This window comes from Gallus gallus, chromosome 2, assembly GCF_016699485.2.
Source record: "Gallus gallus isolate bGalGal1 chromosome 2, bGalGal1.mat.broiler.GRCg7b, whole genome shotgun sequence".
Lineage (NCBI taxonomy): Eukaryota > Metazoa > Chordata > Aves > Galliformes > Phasianidae > Gallus > Gallus gallus.
The window spans coordinates 112,291,647-112,312,612 of record NC_052533.1 but is presented as its reverse complement, the minus strand read 5'-3'; the positions used below and the strand labels follow the sequence as shown (position 1 = coordinate 112,312,612).

At 36.2% G+C, this 20,966-nt stretch overlaps 1 long non-coding RNA gene across 1 annotated transcript in view; it reads right to left on the bottom strand.

Moving 5' to 3' along the window:
- The window catches only part of LOC121110134, a 53,327-nt gene extending 34,582 nt beyond the window's left edge, over nucleotides 1-18,745 (bottom strand). Inside the window, exon 1 of the long non-coding RNA XR_005857709.2 lies at nucleotides 18,709-18,745. This is a non-coding gene — a long non-coding RNA (uncharacterized LOC121110134). The remainder of the gene's footprint in view (nucleotides 1-18,708) is intronic.
- Between the last annotated feature and the right edge of the window lie 2,221 nt (nucleotides 18,746-20,966).

The window sequence follows — 20,966 nt, the reverse complement described above, 5'->3', positions numbered from 1 at the left end:
AATGAAAAGAGGCAAGTGAATTCCAACTGTAATCCATTTTCACTAAAAGCTCTATTTGGACATTTTCTAATGTATTTTTCCTTAGACAGCTCACAGACTTGCTGTCTTTACCAAATTTCAAAAGTTTTAATGCTCTTTTGGATTTACATCTCCAAAGTTTCTTACACACCCAAACAGAACAAATTCTCCACTCTGCTTTCCTACAATTACCTAATTAAAGCATTATTAATTTTTTTATTGCTTTCAAGAAAGCTCCCAGTCCCCTCTTTGCTGACTTTTTATCTCAGGTTTTCATGTTAATCACACACTTTGCTGAAAGGATTGTTTGTAGAACTTATATTATCAATTTGACTATTACTTTTGAAATCTATTTATCATCACTTTCAGAGATTCACTTGCAATTCTACTTCATTTTTCATCATATAAAAATGGTCCACTTCAAAGCTAGCAAAGCTGTTTGCTGGATTAATTCTACCTTATTGGTATACCTCTTATCTTTCAGAGGTCTGTGAGATGTATCTCTCATATACATGTACAAGTTTGTGTGCATGTGTGTTTATGTATATACAACCATACAAGCAACAATGTACAAGACAGCCTAATTTATAAATATATATATACAAAAAAGTATATGTTTATATATATGATTAATATATAAATATATAAATAAACAAATAAATAAGTAAATATATACATAAATATAGAAATATATAAGAATTATTTTAAATGACTAGATGCCCTATTTCATCTAAAAATCCCATTGGCCCCATGGAATTCTATTCTACTCAGTTTTCATCAAATGGAATTCATTGCCTCCTTCCTTACACTTTTATTCTCTTCTCTACTCACATCATTTGCTTTCCCTGCCTTTCTGTATGCTAGGTGAAGAAGAACCCACAGATTTTCTCTGCAAGTAGTACAAATTCTCCTTTATGAATGCATCAGTGTGCCCTCAAGAAAAATCCCTTATTCTTTTCAGTCATGTATAGCAAAATGGTGGTGATTTATTGTTCTCAGAATGTCTTATGTGCTGCATATCTCTTCCGAGAAGAGCTTAAACACAAATGAAGTTTCCGTCAGAAACTGGAAAGTGGCATTTTCTCAGGAAAATCTGAGATGGAGGAGTGATCTATCTTCACATCTTCTAGAATAGTCTCAAAACTGAGCAGTTACTAATGTCATAACTGAAATCTGGTGCAATAGTTCTTTCAACACTTTATCCTGTCTTTATTGTAGAGTTACTGGAGAATGATCCTGATGCAGTCAAATCTTAAAAAGCATTGTTGAAAACGCTTGTGAGCACTATGGCTGCAAAACAACTTTTCACTATGTCATAGAATCACAGAATCATAGGATGGCCTGTGTTGAAACGGATCACAATGATCATCAAATTTCAACACCACTGCTATGTGCAGGGTTGCCAACCACCAGACCAGGCTGCCCAGAGCCACATCCAGCCTGGCCTTGAATGCCTCCAGGGATGGAGCATCCACAGCCTCCTTGGGCAATCAGTTCCAGTGCGTCACCACCCTCTGAGTGAAAAACTTCTTCCTAATATCTAACCTAAACTTCCCCAGTCTTAGTTTAAAACCATTTCCCTTTGTCCTATTACTATCCACCCTCGTAAGCAGCCATTCCCCCTCCTGTTTATATGCTCCCTTCAAGTACTGGAAGGCCACAATGAGGTCTTTTCTGGAGATGAAGTTCACAACAATAAAAGAATTGGCAGGAATGGAAAGGCTTGCTGCTTGTATTTCTATGGGAGCTGAACTATTTAAGGAATAGTGAAACCGAGTGGATCAGTTCTGATCATCCTGCTGGGTGGATGTGTGATCGTGATCCTGTTTCTATAAGCGTATGTACATGGACTTCATTGTACTTTCTTAAAACACTGCAATAACTTTTATAAGATTAAGATGCCATTTTTCTTTTTTTCTTGTTTTTTTTTTTCTTGTTTCGAGGCATGTGACTCTCTAACTGTGATCTGTAACTCTGAAGGAGCTACAGATGATTTATGCAAGTATATGTGCAATTGGAATTCAGCTCGTTACTACATTTTTGTTAATGACCCTGGAGACTACATTGTTCGTCAGTCATGAACAAATAGCATGATTATACACAATGATATAATAGTTAATAATAATTGGTCTAATTTGTTATGTCATCACCTCAGTAGCTTTAGCTTCATAACATTTGTTATTTGTATTTTTATTCTTCTGAAACAGACTTACTAACAACTTATAAAGCAAAAGTGTGGCATAAGAAAACAAAACCTGCTTAATTTTATAAGGAACTTGCTTGCTTTCAATAATGAGTTAATTGTATCTTTTCATCTGTCTCTGGAGTTTTCATCTTCCAATTTATTTTCTTATTTCATTCTCTGTCTTCTAGCTTAACCCTTTATAATTTCATCCTTTGGAAACAGAGAAGTGCCAGTAAACAATAGGCTTGAATCAGACCTAGGTCAATATTTCATTCACCACTGATAGCAACAGCTGCACTGAAACATATAGCACACTGAAAAAATAACCTTCATCAATGAATACTTAATTAGTACACCAGAATGTAATCAATTAGATAGCAGAAGAGAGGATTATCTTGTTTCTTATCAAATTCCTGTCATTAACTACTGTTTCTGATCCTCAGTGACTCTGATTTCTATAGTCTGTCTCAGAAGTATTTTTCACAGTGATACTATAGCTGTTGCAGTGAATATTGTGCTGCTGTTTACACACTGTTGGTGATTGACCTCACATGCAATTATTAGTCTCTAGTATTTATAATCCTTCAAGAAACAAAAATCATGTGTCATTCTTTGTTCATTTGCTAAGATAGACTTTTAGGGAGAGTATATTTCTCTTGTGGAAGTAGACAAGCACCAACAGAAGCAAATCTTTATTCTAGCTTTATTCTGGTTTTAGTAGTTACTGTATATATTGCAGATTTAGTATTCTTACCCCCTTGGCATCATCCACGTCTGGTCAGGCTAGACCATATTAGGCAATTATTGTTTTTAGTTTCACATGGGCTCTGTTGATCTTTCTGTTTCCTTACTGTACCTAACAATTCTATAACAATACAGACAGATGGTTCCTAAATGCTAGAGTTTCATTTAAATATTCCAATCTCTTTTACTCTTGAAGCTACTCACTTTTCCTTTTTTGTTGTTTATTTTTGCTTTGCTTCACTGTGTTGTGCTTTTAACCATCTATCTAAAATGGATATATTCCTCCTATTTGTATTTGCTCATTTTGAATTATTCAAAAAACAAAAAAACAAAACAACAAAAAAACACAAACCAAGCAACCAACCAAACTAAAAAACAAACAAACAAACAAACAAAAACAAACAAAGAAAAACACAAAGAAAAAATTACTGTCGGGATATAAAAGAAAATGTGAAAAAAAAATCCAACCTCAAGAAAATATGTGATTTGAGAGTCAGAGAAGGTATGGAAATCACCCGTTTAATTGGTCACCTACCTAGAGTGCAGCCAAATCCAGAAGCGTATTTTTTAAAACAATTTCTGCATATTAATGTTTGTTTTGTTGTATGTCATCTTCCTTCTCTTGAATGTGTGCGAAAGTTTGGGGAGGAGAAAGACTGGGAAAAATGCCAAAGGGATATGACCACTTGAAGAACAATAAACTTAGTAGTTTGACTTCTTGCCCTAAGGATACACTAGCATCTGAGGACTACTTATCTGTAGGATTTGATGGCAATCTGCATTTTCTTGAACTGTCAGACATGATTGCCAAAGGTGATGATATTATGGCAATGAGATTATGACAAAAAGATTTGATTCTTTGTGAGAAACCTTCATGTGCATTGTCAGAAAATGTGAAGAAATTGGAACTATAAGCAATGAGAACAGACATAAAATTTCTAACCTAAGAATTGCAACTGTATGACTTTATTTATTTATTTTGCATCACCAGCTCTCAGTAAAAATAAACTGGAATGAGTGGAAAGGACATTAGAAGTTTTGAATTGTAAGTCTTTTCTTCAGCTGAAAGAGCCATTCTGTAAATATTGCCTTTTAAAATGGCTACCTCGGATGCTTGGAGCTTAGAACATCTCCTCCCAGTTATGTCTATCAAAGCAAATAATAAGCAGTGCTCTTGCTGTGCCACTTTTTCCATTATGCTTGTCAATGAAGAAGCAGAATAAAATTCTCAAGATGTGAGAAAAATGGAACATATTTAGTTAGAGAGATCTTGGATTCACTTATAAAGTATATATTTTCTTTGAAAATGTTAAATTGTTTGACAGACAGGAACTGAGAATAACAGCTTTTATTTTCTAAACAACAATTACATATGAGTGAAAAATATGTATCTGTGTAACTCAAAAAATGGGCTTAATTTTTTGAAGGATCACACAGATGAACACTTCAGGGAAAGGTACAGATGGCTGCATATACGTCCTGCAAACTCATGGATGTTATAACAAAGGCCAAATCCTTTGATGGAAGTATCTGCTTGTTCCTGTACATGTACTTCTAGCTTTATTTTGGTTTAGAATTCTGCAGGCATAATGAACTACAGCTGCACATAAGGGCAGCAATAAGGGCACCCACAAAAGCATTGAATTGTCTGTAAAATAGAATACAAAGTGTGTTCTCAAAAACTGAACAAGAACTTTTAAAATGTCCCTAAAAATTCCTGCTACATTTTGAGAAAAAATATTTTTAATAGAGGTCTGTTCTGAGGCAACATATGCTGGCTCGTGCATACGTATTTTGTTGTGGTTTCTTGATTCCCAATTCTTCTGGCAGAAAACCTGAGCCTGATTTCTGAATTTAGCCACGCTGGCAGATATTCCTGCCTGACTTGTTAAATCAGCTCCTGAATAACAGCTGATTTCACATTTTAGGCATCAATATGTAACCACGAAGCTGAAATCAGAATCAAGTGTCTTCAATCAAAAATGTTAAGAATAAGAGAAAGCAGTCATCGCCCTCTCCTCCAGCTCTCTGGATGCCTGCCATTTTGTAAAGATATTTCGGTCTCTGCAGCTCAGTCCTTTTTTTATTCTAATGCCTCCTTGTACAAATGCTTCTTCTCATGTGTCTTTTTCTTTGCTGCGGGCATAGTGCACCTGTTTGAAAGGAGCATGTTACTATTTCTTCTTCTTCTTTTTTTTTTTTTTTTTTTTTTTAACAATTTCCCAACTGCTGGCCCTGTTGGCAGGAATCCATCTTCAACAGCTGAGAAAGCAGAAAAGCTAAAGCCCTTTTGCTACTTAGGGAGCTACCTTCAAGTTTGTGAAGAGCTGTGTGATGCTACCAAAGCTTCCCTCTCTCGGAATCTCGTTCTGAAGTTGAAATTTCAGCAGTAGTGAGGCTTCCCACTTGTGTAATGAAAGGGATTTGTTTCTGAAGGACATCCAGTCAAGGGCATGGATAACCTTTTCCTGACCTACTGCTTAGCTCTTCAACTTTGTCAGCAGTCCTTATAAAAATATGAGATCTATTCCATATTGGAGAATTTGATATACCCATTTTTCTTTCACAGAGCTCAAATCCATATGGTGTTTGCTTCCTGCTGATACCTCCACTCCAGGAATCTCTTCAAAAAAGTAACCAAGACTCAGAGAGAAATGCATAATATGTTCTTTGCTCTGTATGCTCACATATCTGAGCTCTGTTTTAAAAATCAAAACCCTGCAGAATACTCCAGTGAAGATCAGGAAATCCTAACTCCAGTTTGACCTGGATGTTGCAGAATTTCCTGTGTTGGCAGTCACAGAAACGAATCACCCCCCTTTGCTACATGTCTCACAGCAGTGATGCATCCAAATCACCCTAGAGAATGGATGCCAGGCCTTGGTGGTTCTGTGCCACCAGAAGTAAAGCTGGTGAAGTTGGAGTGTATTTACAAACTCTGCAGATCACATTGCTGCTCGTGGTCCCACCGCTCTCCTGGATCTGAAGGGCTTTCGGGTGAAAAAAATACTAAAACATATTGTGGTTGGTAAAGAAGACTAGGTTTTGAAACTGTTCTTTTGAGTAGGAAGGTGAGGTTTAATCTGGTGACTCTCAGCATTTATTTGCACACTGGACAGAGATAAGCTAGATGACAATTACACTATTCTGGCAATGAGTTCACGAGAACAAGTTAAAATGAAAAATACATTAAATCATACTCTTTACGTAAACAACACAACTTGCTTTCCTATCCCTACTATTTGATGTCTCCCCTTTTGCTGTTCTGGTCTGCTCTTCATATTAGCATCCTACACCAGTAATATGTTTTTCAGTGCATTATATACTAGCCCAGGAAAAACGAATTTTAGGATGATACCCCCGTTAAAGATTTACAAAGATGCCTCTGTGAGAGATGTCTGCTTCCAGATGTGAGTATAGTATGAAGCAGCCACTTATGTGTTTTAAATTTTTACAAACATGTGGTTTCCATTTTCTTAAATTCTACTTGTCAGTCAGTTAAAAAGACCTGATACATTTTATATTACTGTTCTTCAGTAAAATGCATTGTCCTGGCATACCTCTAGCCCAAGGGCAAAAGAAAGTGTTCTGACTATGTTGGGATTTGTTCACCTCTTCTTCTTAAATCTACAACATACAATGAGCTATAGACACATGGTAAAATTAAGGTCAGTCAGAACATGATCTTTAAATGGTGGACATCCTGAAAACAAACAAACAAACAAACAAACAACAACAAATTAAAAAAAAAAAGTGTGAGAAGGGTCCGTGGTAAAGAAGACATTGCACCAAGGGTTCAGATTATGCATTGTCAAAAGTAATGATGCAATGGAATTAGTTGCAATTACTGAGCATTCATCACTGGAGCCTATTTATGAAAAAGATGTAGAAATCAGGTAAAGCTGATGTTATTTGGAAGAGGAGTATGAGGTAAATAACATAATAAATTCTGTTTGGTCATAGATAGCAGAGAAAAAAAAAGATTAGGAGTTGGGTGTGGCTGATAGGCCTAGTTGGTAACTTGTTGGTTGCAAAATACACTTCCGATTGATAGAAAGTGTTTGGAAGCAGAAAGTTCATTTGATACGAACATTCCTCACAAAGTCTCTCATATGTATTCTTAATGCGCCATGTTTGGTCTCTATAGAAACAGTACACATTACTGTACACTTACATTTTTATGACGTGCAAGGTGAAGAAAGATAATTCTTGAAAATACTTTTTTACACATGCACAAATGCCATCTCACAAAGAAGAGCCACTCAGTTTGGTGATGTATTCTCTTCTCAGATAGTTAGATGGGAAATGGAGACAGAAGCCCTGGCAGTGCTCTCAGTTTGAAAGATGAACATTTCTCACTAAATCTAAAACATTCAAACAGGAAGGGGGAGGTTTTAGCTGTGGTGAGCACATAAGCAAGAAACATTGTTAGAGGAAGAGACAACAGTAGAGGCTAAATCTTTTTTTTTTTTATATATATATGTCAGCTACAGCCTCGAGTGAGTAGTATGTTTTGAATTGTCTATATTATAGTGAATTGCTTCTATAGTTTAGAATTTGACCTGGTATAGGGATATAGGCCTTTTATTTATTTAATTCGTTAACTTTTCTATACCAGACAGCATTTCCGTGTGTTGCTTATAGATGTGAGCTATTATAAATACAGCAGCATGGGTAGATACCCTGAAGTACCTGCAACTGGACAAACAATTAAATGCTTTCTGATGAGCATCAGGAGTCAATTTTTTTTTTGGTGCTAAGGGTGTATTCCCTTCAGATTGCTCAATCCAGGACATTTCTTGCAAGGAAAAGCTAGCAGAGAGGTACATCTCTAACTTTAGAAAACATCTGAGCCTTCCCAAGCATGCTGTGCAATCGGTACTTTTATGCAATAGGCGCAGTCCTTTCATACATTCATTTACCTAATACTGACAGAACTAACAATGTGAGGTGACATGAACATAAAGATATGTGAAACAATGAAATGTGTTAGCGACTTAGTGAGCACCTTTGAATTTAAAGGTAAGAAAAACAGTCTCCCAAGCTATCATCTTTGTTTTTTGAATCCTAAAACTGTGAAGTATCCATAACAGTCCACTAGCAAAACGCACAGTTAAATCTGCAACTGGATTTCTGCAACAGCATTGGTAAAGGGCACTGAGAAGAGTAGAAATGTGAATGCAAAAAGTAAATTTTTAAGACAGAGAAAATGAGCCTATGAGGTAATGTTTTGTCTTTGTTTTGTCTTTGTTTTGTTTTGTAATGTTATATCTAGTAATTTTATTGCTGATGTTGCAAACTTTCAATTTTTTCATATTTCCATGACTTAAGACAGTAAGTTAATTATTTTTTGTTCTATTAAGGTTTTTTTTGTTGTTGTTGTTAATTACTTTTCCTTCAACTTTTTCTTTCTTTCTTTTGTTTTCTTCTATTCATATTCTTATGTTCTATTGTGTTATTTGTTTGTATCATTCTCAGGTCATTTGGGATATGTTCCTGAAATTTAACAATGTAAGATTATTTACCTCAGATAACAAATACTGAGAAAACTTGGGATGTAGCTTGGCTTTGTGTTTTGACACTTTATTGAAACCAAACCAAACCAAAGCAAAACAAAGTTAGAGTACTTGCTTCATTTTTATGCTATCAAAAAGAAGAATTATGCATATGTATTTTCAGACAAAAGGAAGTTACATTTAAAATGAAGAGACACTTTCCAAGAAAAAAAAAATAATCTGTTTAATCAAAAATGTATCTTTCTGTCAAAGAAAATGTGGAGTAGAAATTTTTCAGCCAGCTCACTTCTGTTTCCTGTACATCCTCCTGGGATTAAACTTCTTATTCCAAATAGAAGAAGGAGAGCTAAAATCCTCAAATCATACTTTTCAACTTCCTATCATATGTCAGTTAATTTTTCCCTTATTTTATTGCAGTTGGCTGGCCTGTTTCTACTTAGTTGATCAAGAAAAAGAAATAGCTAACAACTTAATGTAAGTCTTTATTTGTTGCAGAGTGCAGAGTAATTTTGCATGGTCTGAAATTCCTATCATTAACCTCTGTTTTTATGAGTACTTCTTGATACCCTAATAAGCAACCTACCAAATATGATACCTTCTAATTTTAATTTTTTGTTTCTCAGTAAAAAAAAAAAAAAAAAAAAAAAAAAGGAACAGAAAGTAACAAAACAAACATCCTGCAAAATAAAATAGGTGTTACTCTTTTCATGGGCTTTTTTTTTCTTTTTTCTTTTTTTCTTTTTTTCTTTTTTCCAACAGGAGGAAAGATATTTTCATGCTCATATCACAGTAATAAGCTTTTATATAATTTTGCCTTAAATAAAGCAATGCAAACTATGAAAAAGCAATCATATTGATTATATATTCTTTCAAAAACTGTTATCACAGAACACCAAGATATTTGACAGTGGCTTTTGAATTGCTGTCTTTATTTTTATATGTATTTCTATTGTGACCTCATAAGTAAAAGGAATTGTGGTCATAGGAAATTATATATTTACTTTCCCTGTTCACTTCATATTTCATTTGATTCTCTCTTTGTCTTTATCTTCTCATGTATCATTTTGTCTACATTATAAGAATGTACATAATTAAACAAGTTGCCTATTTCTTTTATCATTTTTATAGCTACCATTTTTTTCTCTCATAAATGAGAACACTTTGGAGTAAAAATTTTTTTGTCTACTGTGGTTGCAGCATAGAGACACTCTGTATTTTATTCATTCATAAGTTCAATACTTAATGAGCTTTCACAGTACAGCAACATCATGAAAAGTTTGTCGATGACATGGATGCAACTGAGGATTTAACTTTTTGATATCACTGATAAAGATGTAGCCTTTTACAGTGTGTGCTCACAACCCCTGTTTTAAAAAGAAGACCAAATTCAGGAAACAATTTTCTCTTACTAGGTATATCCTTGACAGGCAACCCACAAATAAAGGCTGAACCCTTAATAGTAACTATTGAATGTGAAGAGTACATATCATCCAAAAAAGACCCAGCAGTACAATCAACATAAACCCAGGATCATGATTCCTCTTCTCTCAAGGCAAATAGACACAAAATTTGAGGACACTCCAATGGAGTTATCTGCCATAAGAGTGTAAGGACATATTAACATTACAGTTTTGTAATAAAAAAACAAATGAAGGTACATTTCCCTTAGAGTCATGTCACACTGAGTTGTAATGTCTATGAAACATTAAATTCACACCACAACCTTGCCCTCCATAGGTACATGCTCTTCCCTGTAGCTGACTATTTGCACAAAACTGGTAAGAAATTATTATATCAGCTGAGCTGTGCCAGGTGAAGTTCATCAAACTGAGACTGGTCAAATGGTTCAAAAGTTATTAGGGTCAGCCTGCTAAAAATTCACCTGGGACAGGTGCAAAACACTACATTTAGGAAAGAATAATCAGCTGTAAAAAGATACGAGAAAGAACTAGGCAGCAAAAATATGTTTGTTGCTCAGAAGTTAGACAGAGAATCTCTTCCTGTTAAGAAAGGCAAATAACAGGAGTATTGCCTGTAAGGCAGCCCAAAATGCTTTCTCCACCTCTAGATAAACATGCAAAGTTTGAGGAAAATCCAGAGAAGAACAAAATAAGGCTCAGACTCTTTATAATACAACCTCCAAGGAAAGACTGAACAGCAGTGATATTTGAATAAAGGTCCTGAGGGTGGATGTGGTATCTGATGTCAAAAGGGTAAAAAGCAAGAAAGATCAGAAATTGTGTCAGACTTCTGTTGCATAGGATAGAAAGCAATAGATTGAAATTGCAGCAAAGAAGGTTCGTTTTAGGCAATATGAAAGCTTTTTAGGGCTAGGGAAAATGGAGCACTTGCTTAGACATATTACCATCACATTAAGTTTTTAAGACAGAGCTAGACTCGTGAATGGATGATGTTTAAGGGAGTGCTGATCATGTCTTGGAGAAGGAGGAAAGTCCATGCGTGCTCTTGAGGTCACTCGCTCACCTACAGTATACATAGGCTAGTCCATTTGTCACTGATGCATAGATGTGCAAACGGTACAGATGTTGAGCCTCTCCTTGATGGAGAACATTGCTAGAAATAAAAGCTGGAGATTTGAAGAGTGTCATCTTAAAATCATAGAATCATAGAATGGCCTGGGTTGAAAAGGACCACAATGATCACCTAGTTTCAAGCCCCCTGCTATGTGCAGGGTCATCAACCTCTAGACCAGGCTGCCCAGAGACACATCCAGCCTGGCTTTGAATGCCTCCAGGGATGGGGCATCCACAACCACCTTGGGCAACCTATTCCAGTGTGTTACCACTCTCTGCAGTCTAATGGTAGGCAAATGGTTAAAATTTTTTGAGGGTCTTGGTATTGAACTATAGATGTCTGTTATCTGAAAACAGAAATGAAACAATAAATACAGCTAGTAAACAGTATAAAAAGTGATTCTGAATATTTTTCTGCCTTAAAGTAACAAATTATCTTTCATTGTTATTAATAGAATTGTTATTTGCTGCTAAAGGTTAAGAATTCTCAGTCATGTTCCCAGAACATATACTAGTAGTTTAAATACAAATAATCTAATCTGATATATTTCTATTATTTTTTTAATTAAATTGCGTGTTAGCGTCCAGTAATTATTCATTGCCTTGCCAGACATTTAGTTAGGAAGCAGGAATCATACAGTGTAGATCATATGACTTTGTCACATGCTATGAACAATAGCTAGTGAACAGTAAAGAACAGAAGCAAACATTTGCAGGAAATCTCTAGACTGTGATGTGTATGTATGTCTGAAAATAATTAATGCAACTGTAAACATGGGAATAATTCTACAATTCATTCACAAACACAAAAACTATATGCCTTCAAGATAATTTATGGCTAATTAATCTGTGAACCAATTCTAATCATGATCAAATTACTCAAAAAGTCTTTTGCTGAGGCAGCACATGAACCCTGAAGTCTGCTTTTTGCATATTCTATTAGCTCAGTGGAACAAGAAGGAGCACAGGCAACGTTAAACATGCAGAGGAAGAAGGAAGATAATGTCTTCACCTATCCCGATTTGAATGTGACTGCTGCTTTGGTTTTCATCCTCCAATTATCAGAAGTGATCACACAGAAACTAAAAGCTGATGGAACATCTTTGAGCCAGGTGCTGCTGCTTATCAGCTCTAGTATCTGCTTTTTGCTCCCACACTAATGAAAAATGATTTCAAAAGAAATGAAGATCCTTTTTCAATAAGACTGGGGAAAAGATGTAACCTAAAAGCTGTCTACAGACTCAAGAATAAGTGAAATGTTTTGACAGGGAAAAATATGTGTTGGCAACACTGCTCGACTCAAATTTCAAAAGTAAAATTGAAACCATACTTCTGCAGGGTGCAGACACTGACAACTGGAAGCCTGTTCTGCAATATATAGTAGTTCAGAATATGCCAGTCAGCTCCTCCTCTCCGCAGTTCCTTTCATGTACAGGACAAATACATTTCAGGGAAAAGAACAATCTGAATTGGTAAGTTCTTAAAAACAAACAAACAAAATCCAAATCTGACTCTCTTCTGCCTGCCTGCAGAGAGCTTGGAGGGTACACAAAGCATCTGTATTTATAAACTGTATACACAAAACTGGAATAAAGATGATACTCTTTAATAGTCTGTGGTCAGTCCAGGCTAAACTTGGGCCAAGTTCATCTCTGAGAGCTGAGTCAGCCTAAAGGAGATGCAAAACTGGATCCATGCAAGAGACACAGCTGAAGAAGATAGAATTCATTTCAAAAAAGATTTTTTCAATATAAAGTTGAGAAAGTTGGGATTTATTAGCAACACCTATGGAATGCAAAGTTCCCAAATTCCAGGGAAATACCAAAGTTGAAGCTTAACGAAGAAACTCAGAAAAACAGACATTTTAAAGAGTACGTGTTGCAATTCTAATTTTTGGTCATGGTGACTACAAGATAGCAAAGTGCTGCTCATTTTTAAGAAATCAGTAAAATAGTTTTTGAACAGAAACTGCTTAGCACAAATTCAGTTAAGTACTATACTATTCAAAAATTAAATCTAAAAGAAGGGTCACGAGGAAAATAACTCTCCTTCAGTCTCCTTCTGGTGTGTTCATGAGAGGATATCTAGAAATAAAGCAAAGACTCTCTTTCTTGAAACCTATTTCAAAGGAAAATAAAATAAATAAATCTAGAATATTGATTTTACTCTTCCCTTTTGGACAGATATTAGTTGTTCCACTGTCTTTCCCTTGATTTTTTTCATTTTCCTCCTGCAACATTATACAAGATGATATAAGGTCAAAATCCTCAAGGAATTTGTTCTACAGCCTTCCTCTAAGGTTTCCCAACTCTCTATATTAACTTTCTGCTGACATCTGAAGCTTTGTTTCTCAGGGCAGTTAGCAGAGGAGGGAGCATATGTGTGAATCTTTTTTCTAAGAATCCATTCTGCAGATTCTGTTCCCAAAGTGTATTTATAAGAGATACTTCAGCACTTCTTGATTTGGTTTGAAACACAGATACAGTTATTCTGAATCTCCTGTCTCCATTTTCTAGCACTGTGGTGCACAGAAGTTTGTATGTGTATATGGATCTTCCCAAAATATGAATTTGACGTGGTATTTGAAATGATGTGAGTCTATGTGCAGATCTGGTGAGAGAGAGGCTCTTTCAGTAACTGACTCCTGGAGGAGGATCATCTGCACCTTATGCCAGGGCAGGGATGGAGAGCACCTGCCCCAGCCAGCCCACACTCTAGAGGAGCAGGCACGTGGTACCCAGCTTTGTTTCCAAATGGGGGTAAAAAGGGCTTCCTGGGAGGCAGCAATTTTCTGAAATACCTTCCCCTTCATGTGAGCCATCACAACATAAGATAGACCTTTGGTATGACTCCAAAAGCAGTGGTGGTGTACAGCAGCCCCCTAAAACACTGAGTGATTGTTTTGTGGGTGTGGTGGTGGTGACTATGCTGAAAAATTTCACACACTTCCTCTTGCTGTAATTTTTGCCATGGCTCTGTAAAGAGCCAGGCAAGGTGTAGAGCATCCCACCTTCTTTCTCACTCGCTGCATTTGAATTAGGCTATCGAAGTACAGTATGCTTCAAGTAAATTATAAGCCCTACTTTCATTAACCACAAAAAAAAAAAAAAAAAAAAGCAACATGAAAATGAGAAGTGTGGGGGAATTGGCCTAAGAGAAGAGAAGTATGTAAAAGTAAGAGAAGAAAATGAGAAAATGCAGAGCAAATGGAAAGCGGGGAAGAGTCAGAAATGAATGAGCATTTTCTTCTCATTTTAAAGGTCATTTCCTCCCTCTGGCTGGCTTCTGTAACAATAGTAATAAATACCACCAACACCAACACTTCAGGGGTTATTTTTGAACCTACTGAAAGGATGGGAACTTTTTTGGCTGAAAACATTAGAACATTTCAAGTAAAATATTGCTGAAAATCATCTATCATCATGCTCAGTGCAACAGTCTCGCTCTCTTTCACTTTCTCACACTTAACATTCAAGACTTCTGTGGCTGAATAGGTCCCTGGATAATAAGGAGGGATGTGTGAGGGATGGTTAAGAAAACTAAAAGTAGGGATAGAGAAGAAAAAAAAAAGTACGAAGGAAGGTAAGGAAGAGGGATGGAACAGACTGAAAGTGAATAGAGATAAAAAAGAATGAGAGATAAATGGGAAAGAACTTGGCTTTCACTTGCACTGAATCCTTTGTACAAATCTGACAGTGAAAAGTTGCTCTTATTCTTTTTTACCTCTATTCCAATAAATCTAAATTGCAGATAGACCTTTCTGATTCACACATACAAGGAAAGGGAAGGAAGAAAAAGATAGATTTAGAAAAAAGGCAAGCAGGAGAAAAAGAACTAGAGTTAAACAAGGAAAAAAAAATACTGGAAAAGTTCTTATGAACTTCAAGTTTTTCTATCTCTACTTCCAGCTATTAATAGTTTTCTAAATTTCCAAACAAATCAATGTACATTTTGAAGATTTTCCCCCAAACTGAGCTATTGGAAATTTTCACAGAGTTGCTAGCTCTCATTCTTTTCTACTTTAAATATAAAAATGAAAGTGTAGTCTGAGGGTGGAGGGGGGATGGGATGATTTAAATAAGTATCAGAATATGTATCAGGGTTTAGAAAACAGAGGAGGAAGGAGAATAGTAAAAAGAAAATGACATGGCTACACTGGAAAGACCCTATGTAATAACAGCAGTACAACTACTACTAATAATAACAGTGACAATCACTGAAACCAACATTTTAAAAAGAAGATTGCACTTTATGAAAACATCAAAAACTTATAGTTCACTAGGGGGAAAATTATATGAGTGTTTCGGTTTTTTGTTTTTTGTTTTTTTAATTTTAGAAAGTATGAGAAATGGGGCAGAAAAGAAATACAGAAACGATGTTACAGTGAAAGCTATGAAAATAGCCACATATTGATTGATTCTTTGGCTGAAAAGAAGACAACACTTATGGTCCAAACAAACATTTTGTTTGAACTCAACTGAAATATTCTATTTCATTTTGATGTCCTTGTTTACTTGCAAAATACTTCTGAATTTGGATAATTTATAAAATGGAACAGTGTTTGTTAAATTCATTAAAATGTAAAAAATAAGCCATTGTGAGTGCTTTGCAACACTTTTCTGGGGCTATTTTTTCCTCAGGTTGAATCAGCTCTGTAAGTTTGACTCTATTTACAAATAGGTCTCATTTTGCATTTCCTGGCTTGTAAAACAGACGACCTTTTCTGACAGACTCTTTGTGCAAAGTTACAGATTTCTTTTAGATTTCATTTTCTGGTCTTTCTTTTCTGTTTTGTCATCTTTATTCATCAACCTAATGGAACATCTGGAAGCCAAAAGCTTTCCTGCTTTGACCTTGTTCATGAACCATCCCCAACCTCCATGTTTTCTCCTCCAAGCAGCCCCGCATAGGCTGCGTACAGCAGCATGGCCTGACCTCTGGGAAGTGCACCCTCTGCTCCCAGGATGTCCACAACATCTTCTGGAACAAAACTATTTTGCCCTAATTGGATGGCTCTGACAAAGGTTTATTTGATCCGTCTGAGGGCAGTGCTAATCTCCATTTTTCAGATTCACTTTTGGAAGTGGCCATGCCACATCTGCTCTGTACAGAGCCAAAGATAGCTCACAGTTGCCTGGGGAGGGTCAGGTGAACATACTTTCTTAACTCCTCCTCTGGTGAATGAGGGTGAGGAGCAGGTAGGAAGTAAAATTTTATTCCTGTTCTTAAATGGAGGAAAGCATCCTGCAAACAGGCCCTAAGTAGCAAATGTGGTGATTGTGGGCACCTTGCATCTGTAGGGGTAGCCTACCTTGCTAGAATTCTCTGCTTTTGCAGGAGTTGGCTGTGCTGCATTTACTGTGCTCCTGTCCAACTGCTACAACTGACAAAACTGTACTGATATAAATCCGTCTCCTCTTTTTTGGTAGGTATTAAAGCTGTTAATGGTATCAATATCCCTGTTCCAAAAACATGGAAACCAAGCCTCTGAGAGGAAAGTAACTGGTCAATGCTTTTTTACCAGAGCTGAAATCCAAGCTTGTGAGTCCCATGCTCTAAGCACCAGTTAGGCTTTTTAGCACTGCCCCAGATTACTGCGGGGTTATTACTGCCACACTCAGTTACAGTGTAAAAAGAACATTTTGTATCCTAATGAATCATTTGAGTGAATCTATCACTTTTCATGTCCCGGAGCAATGGCTGCTCCAAAATGATAAGCATATTTCAGGTTTTTGAGCAGAATAAACTCAAGTTCGATTTTCTACTTGCTTTATGCCAACTTACATTGACTTAAAGTAACTCACGACTTACTGTGGAGTGAGTGGAAATAGGATCAAACCTACTGGGTGAATGGTTTTTAAATTGCTTGTTTTCCATTCCTCGTCTTTCAGTTCCTATTTTGTTAACCTTATGTTTTAAAGTAACTATGTTATATTTTCAGAAATTCACTATGGGATATATTCTACTTGGAATGTATACACATAGCTCTTCCTAATACCAGTGGAAGTCATGAACATGTACTGAATAATACAATGCAGTCTGCATAAATCCTAAGGGGAATCCAAGTTCTGACTACAAGAAAAAGAAATCACAGTATTTCAAAATGCCAATTGTAACACTGCAATGAGTTCCAGGCACATGTTTGCCAATAATGAATGAAGGGGTGCAGATACAATATTGGAACTGTCTCCTGCAGAGTGATATCATATATAATCATACATACTGTCAGCCTGCTTGATTACGTTCAGGACTGCAACCAGTTCTCTCAAAAACAGAGCAGAATTTCTTATGTCCCTCAGATTTAGTTTTCATGAGAGGTGTATGGAGGAAGTTAATCAGTGACTACAGCAAGGAGAACAAAAAAAAGCATTTGCATAATAAACATACCTTTGTGAATTCAGTTTAGAAAGATAATCACACATTCAGATATATTCATTTCCTTAACTTAAAATAAAAATGTTTGCAGTGTTAAAACTTCATTCTATCATTTTAATTCACAGCCACAGTATTTTGTTTAATGTACAGAAGCAGCCCACATTACTAATCATCTTAATTTTGTAAAATGCACGATCACAATTCAATCATTAATCAATATATCAGAACCTCAGTCCATTATCTGTGGTTTGCAACAGGGCATCTCAATTGATTAGGCTGTGGATTTTTTGTGGGTCTTGTTTTATAAATTGAACCTAGTCAAGTAAACATAACATTTGGTAATAGTCTTCATAGCAACTGTCAAAATGACTTATTGTTTTTCCAGTCCTGCATTCCTTTAGAATTAATAATACCTTTGTGCCCTTTATAACACTTATTATTAAAGCTATGAAAGTTCTCTATGTTTAATGAGTGGATGTTTCATTATATGTATGGTTTGCTTGACAGACTGAAAATTTTTCTAATGTGTTTCTCTTTTCCTCTTGATTGAAGGATTGTAAATATGCAATTAGCAGCTGGAGTAGAAGTAAAAGCAGAAAATGTCAACTGTCAAGTAGCTCCACTGAAAGACACATGATGCTTCAAGCTAAGACAGAAAGACAAAAGCGTCTACCAACAAGGATGAAGGCTGCAAAATCTCTCTTTAAACATTCCATTAATCTCTTCCAAGAAATAAATACAGTCAATACATCCAGGAATGAGGAATCCACTATCAAAACTGCAGTTCACTTTTGCAATAAAGCTCTGTGCAGTAATGCTATACTCCATTACCAGCAGACATTCTGGATCCCATCTCTGTTATAATTCACAACATATAGCCTTTTATGTAACACATGGCTGGCCATATCACAGTAACATTACTGATTTCCCAATAATATACATGTGAAAAGAGTGCAATGCATCACTGTACTCCAGAGAATGTTTTCCTTCTAGACCAAACTTCCAGGTATGTTTTCAAAGAGTAGATTTCTCTTAAGTTCTCTGTATTAAAAACATAAACGCATCTTGTCTCTCACATGTGACAATTCTACTTTAGAACTGTGGAGGAGGAATGCTGAAACAAAATAAGAGGGACATGCAGAAATATTAACACGTTATTTCGTAAGACTCTATAAGAGGTCTAAATAATCAGAGAAGACTCAATTCTCTAGACACTCCTAGTTACCCATGCTACGAGGGCAGGTTTGTTGTGAGACAAAATGATAAGAATAAGGCTCTTAACATACAAATTTAAAAACTTTGCCAAACCAAGATATGCAGAGAGATGAGCTCTTACCTGTACAGCTGCCCTCTTAGACCATCATATTAGCTCTGGCTTAACCTTCATTTATTTTTCTGCTGGCTTAATATTGTTAAAAATAAAAAGGTTGTTCAGTGTGCAGTTAAATATTAAAAGGATGTGGGAACAATCTGCCTACCAACTATAACTTAAGCTTTTGGTGGCTTTCTGGCCAAGGGGCTAGTGACTCAGTTCCTTTTCCCATCTTCATTTTTTTTTTTAATAACCTCTAAAGAGGTAAAACAGGTGCTTTTGTTAATCTCACATGGCAAATTTCTACACTCTACTAATTATGCACAGTCAATTTTATACCAAGTTTTCACAGCTATTAATATTTCAGTTTTGCCTGACGTATTAGCTAACACATCTGTTACATTTGAGGTATATAATGTAAAAATGACATATATGTTCTGACATCTGATAGGATGACACATTACGAAGTGTTTTAAAAAGCATCTGTACAGTTTTAGACAGCTCTAGTATTGATCAAAACAGAAAAGAAATGCACTGATTGTGTCCCCATTATATTAAATATATAAATTATTCCTGGAAAACCCATCAGTAGTTTTTTGGTGATTCAGCTGTTCTGCACTGGTAGGATAGATGAAATTGCTGTCTTGCATGTGCCATAATCTCCCATGAGAGCAATCTCCAACCTCTCTGAAATGGACATAAAGAGCACAAGTATACTGTTGCAGGTGTGTGCATCAGCTCTACTCCTCTCTGCTCCCAGCATACTTCTCTAACTTCATCATGGATTTTGACAGAGCTCCATGGTAATAGATCTGTAGCTTTAGAGTGCGCTTCTGTAAGAGCATGTGATCTAACACAGAAGAGAACTGGCTTTTCAAAAGTATCTATTCTTCTAAACAGAGCAGTTAAAAGTTTCTTGACCTATGTAAAATTTGAAATATATGTCAGAAAGTGTATTTACTCAGTACTTATTCCCCTCATATTACCTAAACCATGGTGGGAAGAATCTGTTTTTACATACTAGTCATCACTAACCAAAACACAAAATCTTATGGTTAAGAAGGTTACACACTTTATAGGGGTAAATGAGTCAGAGCTGCAATCCAGTTGGTTCCAAATTATCTAGGGAAAATCATTAGAAGAGAATCAAGCAGTAACATGTTGCCATGCGCCAGCAGCCAAAGGCCATAGTGGTGGCCAAGGAAGTGGCCTCACCTACAACGACAATGTCCCACCACCCTGAGAGTAGCGGGTGGGACAGGTGTGGGGACGGTACTCAGGGTCCCTTCGATAGAAACTGGAGGTCACAAGTATGGTCAGCATCATCCTATTTCCTTCATCAGGTGGCCACTGGACTGGAAAGTGGGAAGGCTATTTTAGAGCAAGTGGAGGCTTTCTGTGTTGTCTGGTTCCACACACTACATGAGTTAACCAGAAATTGACCAAGTTTATATGAAACAGGAGAATAAACAAAGACAGGACTATTAATATGTGTCTACGTTTCAGTGGGGAAAAAATTTCGTGAACTAGATAATGAACTCTGCTGGACTGAAGAGTCCAGGATTACGTATGGGAGAGAAGGCAGAATTTCTTCAAGACAAGGTGCTAAGTTGCCAAAGTTTGTACCCAAGAAATGAGAGAAACCTGGAGGGATTACAGAGCTAATGTGGTAAATGATCATCTGGGAATTATGTTAGTAAAAATGCCTGGAGCAAAGGAAACCAGGGGTCAAGAAATATAGACCTTTAGTGCAAAAACATGCAAGTTAACCTGATATACTTTGCAAAACCATAACAAGAAGTTCTGTAGGTGTACAGCTAAGTTTTCCAATGAAAAGTACTACCACTCTGCAAGAGTGGTTAGACATCTTTAGACATCTAACTGAACAGCTCAAAATGATCCTCAGAAAAAAAATGATGTTGTTTGGGATATATTTACTAATAATAAGAGTCTTCTGATCTGTCACAGTTTCAACAGTCTGAAAGTGACAAGTGTAAGTCTATTTTACCTGTTAAAGACTGAGGAAGAAATCTAGTGCTGATAGCTAGGTGACTCCCCATTTGTTTCTTGCTTCTTCTGTTTATTGTAAAGTCATCTCAGAGATGAAACCGAATAGTCTAGAAATTAGTGCAGAAGGTCCCACAAAAAATTAGCTACTTTATTTAGCATCACTTAAACAGACCTGTTAATCATGCAGGTAAAACAGCACCTGGATTGAAAAGCAGCAGCAGTAGCAAACTTGACCTACTCTACCGACAGATGGGGGCGCTATTTGTGTGCAG